At 38.1% G+C, this 12,060-nt stretch overlaps 1 protein-coding gene across 33 annotated transcripts in view; it reads right to left on the bottom strand.

Annotated features, from left to right (window-relative positions):
* The window catches only part of NRXN1 (neurexin 1), a 736,316-nt gene that overhangs the window by 173,496 nt on the left and 550,760 nt on the right, over positions 1 to 12,060 (bottom strand). The gene's annotated exons all lie outside the window — the stretch shown is intronic.

The following is a 12,060-nucleotide window of genomic DNA, read 5'->3' as shown; positions in this document are numbered from 1 at the left end:
GTATTTTCTCTCCCTAAGCCTATGCTACAGTTAACCACAAAAGCCTGCAAGCCTGACACTGTGTAAATGCATTGGTCTGCTGGTACAATGCACATACTGACAGGAACTAAGAATAGTTCATTCTTGAGGTTAGTGATTTCTAGCAGAAATGGGAAAAGCTGTTTTAAAAACAGCATGTTCCGTCATCAAGACATGACTTCCCTGAAGCAACTCCTTCAAAGCCAACTGAGCAACACCTGGCAAGAGCCTGGCAAATTGTTAAATCTATCAGATTAGCACATTGCTCTTCACCTTTCAAAGAGAAGTACATTCTGAAGTATACTAGATTATAAACTTTATTACATCCTTGCTGGTTCAAACTACATGACAGATGTTCACGAATACACATTTGGTTTAAGGTTCAGAATAATCGAGAGTTTTGGCTTGTGACTTCCTGTAAATGCAGCTTTTAACCTAAATTTCCTGCAGAGGCTAAAAAGCACTGCACTTAAACACTACATCGTGCCTTCTGTCTGAATAAAACTCTTTCCACTTGACAGGGGCAGAAAAAAGAGACACCCTAGGTTGGAATAAAATTTATGTGCATCTATTGTCACTCCTGAAGTCATGTATATTTGTACTAAAAATTGCCCCTCATGTAATGACCATGTAATATGTTCTCCCACCTTCATGACAAACAGCCGTCTTAAAACCCTTCATATCAAATACCAGGACCAAATGTCTGCAAATGTGCTATGAAGTAGAAAACATTTATCCAAGATAATTTGTAGTTTTATTTCTCTTCTGTGATATTGATAACACTACTTTTGCCCTTATAATTGTGAAACCATTGAAGACTGCTAGTTCCACAGCTATGACTGGATTTATTAATCAACGTTTGAATGTATCACCTTCTAAAGCATTATGGATTAGGAAAGTACTGCTAAGTAGAAAACTCAACATACACATTTTTAATCCATTTATGTGTAACACATTTTTTGGAGACGCTACTTGTTACTACTTTCTAACCAACATTCACAGTGTGTAGTCTTGCATATGCTACACAAAACAGCAATCAAAATGAAATGGTGTTGGAATAGTTTTGCTGCCTTGCACATTTTCACTTAAAAACAGCAAGAAAAATAGTATTTGGCTTAATTATTATATAAACAGTAATCCTATTTTTTTCTCTCTCAATATTACAATGTTTAATTTCTATTAATAAACTATTTGTTGAGCCAAAGAAGAAAAACATCAGCAAAAATAGGTATCCTAATGCATTGAGGAGTATATCCAAATGGAAATTGGAAATAAGATGGCAAGTGAATAAATTGCAGTACGATAAAAATGAATCTGTTTCAGAGAAGACAACTTGTTGTCTAGTAATACTGTAAGAATCATAAAACACCTTTAGTAACACTATTGCAATTATTTAGTAACTAATATAGTAATATATTAGTATATATTAATCTATCGTAATACTGTAAGAACCATAAAACAACTTCAGTAACACCAATGCACCTTTAGTTACACTACTGCATTGTTGCTTGGGATATTCTTTCTCTGATGTATATATCTGAGTATGACACAATAAAGATGTCTCTATTAAATGATTGACTTTCTGATGCAATTCAGAAACATGATAAATAAATAATTCAATAAAACATTATTTGTTTTTTGTTAGGCTGAGACTAAACTCTAGTAAGATATAGACCAAGTGTCATATAGCATTCATCACTTATAAGGTAAATGACTTCTGAATTCACTCAGGCAGAAAATGAACAGCTGCCAATGCTGATCAGAGAGAAGTAAAACGCTGCATCTAGAGATGAAGCAGACTTTTGTTTTCTTTTATTTAGTTAAAATAATATTTTTTCTCTATGGAAGGAGAAATATCAGTTTGGAGATAATTAAAAAAAAAGAAAGATTCTTTGCCATACCTTTAGTGTCTGTGTGGCATTAGAAGTGTTCCAGTAACTCAACTTCTACATCTATAAAAGCATAGACTGAAGTAATTGTTCAAAGTCTACTTTAACACAATTCATTTATATGATCAGTTATATAATGACAAGGAGGGTCTTGGGGGGAATGTGAAGGTGAAAGGCAGCCTGTGTTGCTGACACCATGAAATGGTAAAGTTCAAAATCCTTAAGGCAACCAGGACAGCACACAGCAAGCTTGCTGCCCTGGACTTCAGGAGAGCAGACTTTGGCCTTTTCAAGGATGTGCTTGGTAGAGTCCTGGGAGGTAAAGCCCTGAAGGGAAGAGAGGCCCAAGAAAGCTGGTTCAAGGATCACTTCCTCCAAGATCAGGAGCAATACATCCCAACAAAGAAGAATCCAGTCAAAAATGCAGGAGGACTGTGTGGATGAACAAGGAGGTGCTGGCAAAACATAAACACATAAAAGGAAGCCTACAAAGGGTGGGAACAAGGACAAGTAACTTGGAAGGAATACAGAGACACTGTCTGAGCAGCCAGCGATCAAGTTTGGAAAACTAAAGCCCAGATAGAATTGAATCTGGCCAGGGACGTCAAGAGCAACAAGAAGGGCTTCTACAAATACATCAGTGATAAAAAGAAGATAAGGGAAAATGGAGGCCAATGACAGGACACACAGGAATGGCACAAAGCTGCACCAGGGAGGTTCAGACTGGACATGAGGAAAAGTTTCTTTACTCTGCGGGTGGTCAAACATTAACAGGCTTCCTAGCAAGGTGGTTGATGCCCCATGCCAGTGCTGGCTAATGCTCTTAATAATATGCTTTAACTTTTGGTTAGCCCTGAGGAGGTCAGGCAGTGGACTTCATGATCTTTGGAGGTCTCTTCCAACTGAACTGTCCTGTGTATTGTAACTACCTCAAGGGAGGATACAAAGATGATGGAGCACCCTCCTCAGTGGAACCCAGTAACAGAGGCAATGAGCAAAAACTGGAACACAGGATGTTCTGGCTAAACATCAAGAAGTACTGGCACAGGCTGCCCACAGAGGTTGCGGAGCCTCCTTCCTTGGAGATCTTCAAAAGTGGAGGTCATGGTCCTGGGCAACCTCCTTGATCAGGGTGGCTGGACCACATGACCTCCAGAGGTTCCACCCAGTCTTAACCATTCTATTGTTCTGCAATCAACATTTAAGTATTTGCATTACAACTTACATACAAATGCCAAGAATTTTTACTTTTTTTTTTTTTCTTTACTGAAACAATGGTAAGCCAATATTTTACTCACAAGGTAGCTGAGGCACATGGTGGCCTGTGGTCTTGTGGGGCACCAGCAGGACAGGTTGGCCCAAGCAAGCTCTAACTGACAGATCCTGGACTTCAAGACAGCAACAAAATCATGGTGATATAAGCTCCCACATGAACTCTACAAGCCCATAAAGGACCTCAAGTATTTACTCAAGTGGCTGAAACACTGCCACAAAGTTACTATCACAGTTGTTACACAAGTAAGTGGACTGCTCACACAGACATCGTGCTCACCATCCATCATCCCACCTCCAATTCCAGCATAGCTCTAATCCAAATCAGACTGACTATGCATTGTTAGTAAAACCGAATCTTTTTTTTTTATCCCATTAAATCCTCTGGATAAAGCAGAATGGGATAGAAGGAAGGAAGGAGGAAAAAAAAAAAAAAAAAGGTCCTCTCAGTTCCTTAAAAGCTTTCTGATACTGATACTTGTCAGGTCCAATCAGAATTTATCAATAACTTCAGGAAAGTATTTGCCTGCAGGAGAAAAGCTGTTCCTGGGGTAGGATCAAAATCAGACCATGTCTCCTTGCCAACCATTTTGCTACCCCTTCTTACAGGGGTATTACAGGGGTAATTTAATTTTACTGAGATACCGATCTGGAAAAATTTGCTGTCTTAACAGGATGCCTCACAATGCAGGCAGTGTTCTTACTATACTTTTTAGGGGGAAGAAATACAGCAAAACAGATTGTGCAGAGAATGAAGGCAGAGTGCCTTATATGTCTAATTTTAACTTTAGCAGTAAACCCTGTTCCGTGCATACAAAATATGCATTTTTGTCCTTTAATGAACTATCCTCATTCCTATTATGTTCAGTATTTTCTTCTTTTATTCGCAAACACTGTAACAACAAGCACTGTATTACCTCCTCTTAAAATTAGTAATTGTTGGTTCACTTATAAAAACATTAAAAATTCCTACAGAATTTCTTTCTGTGCCAATATAATTACTAATGAACTCTTCACTGCCTTTCAGTCTTGCCGAAAGTTTAGTGAGGTTATAGTAACAATGAATATAGTCAAAAGTGGAAGTACTTATCTGTCAATTATTTGTTCTGTCATGAAATTTCTTTCCAAACTGTAAATGTTTTGAGCATGAATGTCTTAAATAATGATTCTATAACATATACTAAAGTGAACAAGACTGATATAATTTGGGTCAAGTCAGTTCTGATTTCTGAGCATGTACTCAACCTAAAATTCTAGGCACCTGAAATTTCATGTAAATCTTACTCGTGACGTTTCTATCCAATTTACATTGAACCAGATTTATTGAAGGCTCACTGAATTCAGCAAGCTGCTTATAGGTAAGGACTGTCTTAGATGCGGAAACTGATCAGAAATGCTCGCAACATTTGGTGCAGGAACAGGGATGTGAGCAATTTTTCTACACTGCAGAAGGTAGATTTTTTTTTTTTTATTATTTGTATATATTTTTTAAGAGTAATGGGAAACTAATCAAATTTCTTTGGAAGATAACTACTAGCAGAGCGATAAAGAATGTCTTTTAAAAATCATTTCTTACATAGAATGCCTAAAAATAATCAAAAAATTTTTTTTTTTTTTTTTGCCTAGCCAAACAAAATCATTCATTTCACACCCAAAACTCTTTTCATGAGAGCCAGAAAGGGAGAGCAATCTGTTTTGTTCATTGTAGGTACATGCCCTGCATATCAACCCTTGTGAGCAATAATTGAATCAAGAAAATCAAGGAGTGAGGAACTTCAGTGAGTTACCAAGTCTTCACACTTCATTTGATTAACACTGGACTTCGGTGAACCAAAAGAAGAAATAATATCAAAATAAATCTAGACTAAACATGAAAAAGATCAGTGGAAAAAATAAAAATGAGCGTAACTTACTTATTTGTTACAAAAGATGACCCAAAAGTTTTTGTTTTACTAGAGTTTATTACACTAGACACTTTTATACTATATTTTTATAAAGCAGACAGAGAAGATGAAATTTTGAGCCCTCTCTAGTAGATGGGGTTGTAGAACAAGCATATGGAAATGAAATGCCTTTTCAGAGAACTGATGCCCTCTTACAGATGCCATCACAGAAGCTGCTCTTTAAAAATTTCCTCCCCAGCTTGGCATCATGCAAGTAGGTCAATGCATGTAGCCAGTTACGTAGAAACAGAGAAGCGGGAGGTCAAAAGATGACAGTAACTCCAAATACTATTACAGTTTTAATCCTTTCTTTAAAAAAAAAAAAAAAAAAAAAAAGAAAAAGAAAGCTAAATAGGGTAAATCCTTAACATAGGACTATCAAAAGAAGCACTGTGCAGTCACAGGGCAGTATGTAGTCTTGCAGGAACTCCTACAGTTCTTGCTTGAATTTCTGTTATCCATTTCCATTAAAATCCCAATTGACTTCTTTCAAGATTCAAAGAGACATGTCTTTGAATTTTAGCATGGGGAAGGTTTCTTGGGTTTCTGGAAGACAAGTAAGGTTCTCAGAAGACGAACACGGAGAGGATCTAAAGGTGTTCATGGTACCAATTCTTCTAAGTAGAAAAGTAAGTAAGAGTACCAAAATATCAGGCTAGCTTGCCATGTTTTGATATTTGTGGTTGTTCAGGGAAATTTATGGTGGGGTGCATGGGATGGGTATAGCAGGTGAATATAGTGCTTTCTATCCTAAGATTTAAATGCTAACACACATTCTATATAGACACCCTCACGCCAAACATGGTTCCTGCCTCTCCAGTCCACTTGTAATCAACACCACGGAGCTGGTGCTCAGCATGTCTAAGTCCAGGTTGGTGGCCTGGCCTTTACACTTAGTGGTTTCAACTCAGGCTCTTCCTTCTGCATGATGTTGTGATGTTGGATAACTTTGGATGTGCTACCATCTCAGCTATGTGTATTCTCCACCTTGGAGGGTCAGCATAAACTGCCAATAGTTGTGTTGGTCACATAAACCCAAACTTACCCCTTTGACTTTTTCCTTACTTAAAGCCCTGTTGCAGTCATTACCCAGATCATTATCATTTCTGCTCCCCACTCCAATTGCTTTACAAGAATGTGAGGTTGCTAACAATTTTTCTGTGCTTCTTTGTTTTGACACAATGTGCCAGAATCATCTGGTCAGTTAAGAGCAGGGCAGATACAGCTCAGGCCTTGTTTAATCTGAAAGGTTCCTCAAGGTGTCCTTAAGAGCAGATTTGTAAATTTAAGGGTATTTTCTGCAGGGTGCATGTGGAAATCAAAAACAAAGAAACCATGCACAATAATAATAATATAATTAATAATAATAATATGGAAAAATAAAAAACAATGCAGGACAATATATTTTGGGATATAATGCTAGATCTGGAAAGCCTCCCCCAAATCAAATCTGTAGCTTCTGCCATTCAGAAACTGAAATATCAACTTATCAGACAGAATATTTCATAATCATACTGAAATCTGATAAACAAAACTGGCCTCACTAACAGAGACACATATTTAGAAGAGGGCAGTGTTAAAAACAGTGCTGTGGTAGCACCAGCTTCCTCTGTATATGACTGATGACCAAGAAAATCAGTATGACAAATTTATCAATCAGTAGTCAAGATCAATCTGGATGTTCATTTTTCTAGCATAATATACCGTTCCTCTCATGCTCTGATCAAATTATTTTTATTTCTATTATCCTGAGGTTAAAAAGTGTAGAAACAAGCTTACTACATCTGCTCTTCGGTTAGGTTAGAAAATAGATTGCTCTTTTTTAGGTGACCAGACATAATCAGTTCACACTAAATTCATTGTTTTGTTACTGAAAGTTCATCTCACATCTTTAGTGTCACTACTGTGTTTTATATAATGCAAGGGAAACAAACAACAACAACAAAAAACAAACAGAAATGACTTCTGATGGAAGCATGTTCTTCCATCTCTGAGACTGATATCATATAAAAAATACAACAAAGGGACAGTATTGAGTAGGCAAGATGCGGGTGGGTTCAACATTTAAAAGTTGCCTAATTCATGCACGAGCAGAGAGAGACCAAAACATATCTCCTCAAACTGCATTCTTTATAAAATAAGTACAATGAACAATTTTAATGATTTGTCAATTGATTTTTTTGTACCTTCCGGGTAGCTTTTATATATTACATTTTTGATCTATAGCCAGTTATCCACTGAAACAGCATTAAATGTAATTAAATTATTTTACTAGAAAATGCTTGTAATAGCATTAAGGGTCTATCTAAATTAATATGGCACTGTATAATCTACAAATTAGCCATATGCACTATCCACAACTGCAAATATGCAGAAGATTAAAGTAGACTAACACAATACTGTGTATATGGATATGAACAGCAACGTGGGGTATTTGCAACTGACTAACGATTAGCTCATTTCCTGCACTAAAATGATTTCACTTGTCCTAGATTAGAGGTTGCACCAATGTTTTGGACAAATGTTCTTATCCTTGTTTTGACCTCATCAAGCAAAGAAAATTTGCATTGTTGGTCAAGTATTTCTATCACACTGGAAAAGTGTCTTATTATATTATAATCTATTTCCCATTAATAAATTACAAATAAATCCTGCTCTTTCTTAAAAGGATTCAATAGGAGATCATCCATTTAATTCAACAGGAGAATCTGTTCCTAAAAAAAGTTCTTGCACAAAATTCTTGTCCTCTCAGTGCACCTCAAGGGAGAAAGAGAAACCATATATATTGGTATTTTTGTTATACCTTGAAGTGTTGTACGTATTCCTATAACTTAATGAGTCACTACCTTAGACATAGGCCTGTAGTGCCATATGAGACAGACTGGGAGTTTGAAGCATCTGCCTTGTGCTGGCAGATTTGACACTGGATCTAGAGATCTGCATCCCTCTGGATCCACAGCTGGAGGCCAGGATGGCATTAGATACCTGTCTTTCAGTGCTGAATCTCTCAGTGCTCCTTTCTAAGGATAAGGCCTATCATCTAGCAAATTGCAGTTTCCAAAATCAGTTCAGGCATCAGTTTGAGGACTGGTTAATTTCAGACTAAACCATTACAAAGCAGTCTGTGATCCAGATCTGCTATGGTCCTCAAAGAATAATAAGATCAGGAAGCGTGAGACATACTATGGTTTTATTTATAAGATAAACATGCCGTCACTTTTCTCATAATGCCAGTGGGAACTTGGTGCCACTGACTAAGTGCTACCAGATACTGCTGATCAGTACCATCCTAACAGCTACATGTAGCAGCTACAGATCTCAGTTCCAAACCAGTCCTGATCTCAACACCAACTGTAATCACCTACTACTTATCACAAGATCTAGCTTGCTGAGAGAAACGGACTCCCCAGCCTCATCCAACATTGCCACAGTAACGTCCATCAAAGTTACCAGTGCTATGTTTCTGACGTGAGAGGAAGTAGCTGCTGAAGAAAAGAAACCTGTCACTGTAAGATGACCAAACCAGAGTTCTTCTTGAGCACCAAACCACACTGACAGCCCTTTCCCTGACACCAAGTCATGCTTGGCTGTAGAAAGTCAGTAAGCCATGTCATATAGGCATGGAAAAGCCTAAAACACAAATGATTCACTGCACAGTCTACACCTGTATTAAGTGAAGCACATGCCAATTAGAAATTTTAGTTTTTAAGCTCTTCATAATCTGTTCTTAAGCAGTTTACACAGATCCCTGTGTTTTGTTCAAGACAGGTGTAGATCATAGAATGATAGAATATCCCGAGTTGGAAGGGACCCATAAGGATCATCAAGCCCAACTCCTGGCACCTCACAGGTCTGCCCAAAAGTTTAGACCATGTGACTAAGTGCACAGTCCAATCGCTTCTTAAATTCAGACAGGCTCGGTGCAGTGACTACGTCCCTGGGGAGCGTGTTCCAGTGTGCGACCACCCTCTCGGTGAAGAACCTCTTCCTGATGTCCAGCCTAAACTTCCCCTGCCTCACCTTAACACCGTTCCTGCGGGTCCTAACACTGGTGATAACAGAGAATAGGTCACCTGCCTCTCCACTCCCCCTCGCGAGGAAGTTGTAGACTGTGACGAGGTCCCCCCTCAGCCTCCTCTTCTCCAGGCTGAACAGGCCCAGTGACCTCAGTCGCTCCTCATATGTCTTCCCCTCTAGGCCCTTCACCATCTTCATCACCCTCCTCTGGACACTCTCCAACAGTTTAATGTCCTTTTTGTACTGTGGTGCCCAGAACTGCACACAGTACTCGAGGTGAGGCCGCACCAGCGCAGAGTAGAGCGGGACAATCACTTCCCTCGACTGACTAGCAATGCTGTGCTTGATGCATTACAGGATACAGTTCGCCCTCCTGGCTGCCAGGGCACACTGCTGGCTCATATTCAACTTGCTGTCTACCACAACCCCCAGATCCCTCTCTGCGGGGCTGCTCTCCAGCGTCTCGTCACCCAGTCTGTACATATAGCCAGGGTTGCCCCGTCCCAGGTGCAGGACCCGGCAGATGTTGCAGAATCAATCAGTAGAAGGCTCCAAACCCTCTTCTTCTGGCAGGTACCTCATTCAATTCCCATCCATTTTTTATTTTTTATTTTGAACTTTCAGCATCTTTCTTTACTGACAAAGAAAGTTACCAAGCTGCTCAGATGACATCAATCTCCCTTCCTCCCCGTGCAGAAATTCCGTATTTCAAAATCAGCTTGTTTTCCCCATTGCTTTATAAGGAACCAAAAGAGATGTCAACCCTGAAAATTTCCTAAGGTTTCTATACGGTTTGACATTTGCCTGTCAATATGAAGAAAGATTATGCATAAGTTATTTATTCTAAACAGTTCTTCAAAATACACACTTAGTGTCTCTCATAGCAATCTGTCTGCTACATATAAGCCAAGCATTTTTCTAACACATTTACAAAATCTGCATCCTGAAGCCTCATTAACTCAAGGAGATAGGAATTACAATAGTTACTATCCCCACCACACAAGGAAATGAAAGATCTGACTCAACAAAGCACATAAGCAGTTAAAGTGTTAAACAGCTGCTGTGCTCTGTGAAAGCTAACAGGTAGAATTCATTTCCTAGAGAAGATAAATAACACTTCATCATCATCAGCCTCTTTATCTCTCTTCCCTAGGGCTTTCATTTATTTTGTAATAAAAGCATCCCTGAAAAAACATCAACCAAGAGTTGTAGATCCTAATTGCCAGAGGTCATTCCCATTTCCAAGGCAGCACAAAGGGGAAAAGATCATCATTAAGCAGCTCCCAGTAACCCAGTGCTACAGGAAAGATAAGCCTATAACTATACTTCTGGAGCTAACTAGCTCCTTAAATACTCTGGCAGATTTGAAAGTTTTCACTGATATTCACTTGCCTTCTTGAACAGGGATTTAGGTGATTTATCCATCATCCGAGGTTCTAGACACTTAAACAGAAGGTCCCAACTGTGCAATTTCTAGTCATTCTGTAGAGGTACATCCATCCACGTTTCTTCTTATATCATACGGAGGATGTCAGTTAGAATAGTCATCATTTCCATCTCTACTAGAAGACACAGTATCGATTTTTCCCTGCTCCAAAATTGAAAAGCATATTGTGTGGTGTTTATCGCAGTGTATATCAAGGGCATGTCCCTCCATTACACTATTTATAAAATACTTAGCAATATTGCAGATTTTTTTTTTTAAATCAAAGAATATTTTTATGCAACCTGAATTATAGTAAAAGAATGCAACATGAATTACACTAAAGTTCTGTGCTTTCTAATTTCAGATCTTCAACTATCTTTATACTTCATCATTTTTATATTAAAAAAAGTCTAATCTGCTACACGATCCAGAGAAGTTGTAGTTTTAAAAAGAAAAATTCCGAATTATAAAACTCATTATGAAACACAGTTAACTGAAGCAGACCTGATCCTGAAAACAACAGAATTCCTACAATAAACAATAATAATAAAGATTCATTGAAGTCCAGTACTCAGCAGCGAACTTCACTTCTTCAAGCTAACAGGTTCCATGAGATCAAATCAGTGATAAATAGTTGCAAAATACAGACAGAAACACCATTTTCCCCCCGCAAGGTGCAGAACCATTCCTTTCACTCATCTGTATTTCAATTTGCCTTTTTTGTTTTTTAACAGTAAAATAAATAAATAATATCAATTACATCACAACCTGTTTCTGGTTTCCACTCTCTTCTCAGCTCTTTCCACACTAAACCCAACAGCCCATACAAAATGCCTGTCTGGTCTGAACAAATAACACTATTTGTCAAGCACTGCACTAGTTCTTGTCAGCCTCCTACGATGTAGTCTGTATCTGTTGAAAACTTTCTGCCAGCTGGATAACTAGATTTTTATTTATTTATTAAATTCAAGAGTAATATATGCACATATTTTGTTCCAGCTATTCATCACAAAGAGGATACCAAGTGGAAATTAATTAGAAACATATGGGTAATCATCATCCCCCCACCCCCCAACCCTTGCTCGGACTTCTCTTTTATGAATCTGCCATTTACTAACACAAGACAACTCAAGGCCTCATCCCTTAGCAACGAGATACTGAAATACTGCCTTAGGTTCATACAGATAGGTTTACATATTAAATAGATAATGTTTTTACGTACAGAGGAAATGCTGTAAAATTTTGATAACAAGCTAAAAATGCAGGTTTTGCCTGTTTGCTCAGCATGTTCATTAATGATATTTTCAAATTCTTGTGCTGCCAACAGCATAAAGTGACATCTCAAAGAAGATTCAGAGTATTTTGTCTTGAGCTAACCTTTAATATATGGTTTTCTACTCATGTATTCTCAACTTCATCTTGGAATGAATTTCAGTTCAGAGCAATAACAGCCAAGTTGACAAACACCAAATGTAAGAATATAGACACATTTTTG

This window comes from Anser cygnoides, chromosome 3 (genome assembly GCF_040182565.1).
Source record: "Anser cygnoides isolate HZ-2024a breed goose chromosome 3, Taihu_goose_T2T_genome, whole genome shotgun sequence".
In the NCBI taxonomy this organism is placed as follows: domain Eukaryota; kingdom Metazoa; phylum Chordata; class Aves; order Anseriformes; family Anatidae; genus Anser; species Anser cygnoides.
Note: the sequence above shows the minus strand (reverse complement) of the source record. Positions and strands in the feature narration are given on the sequence as shown.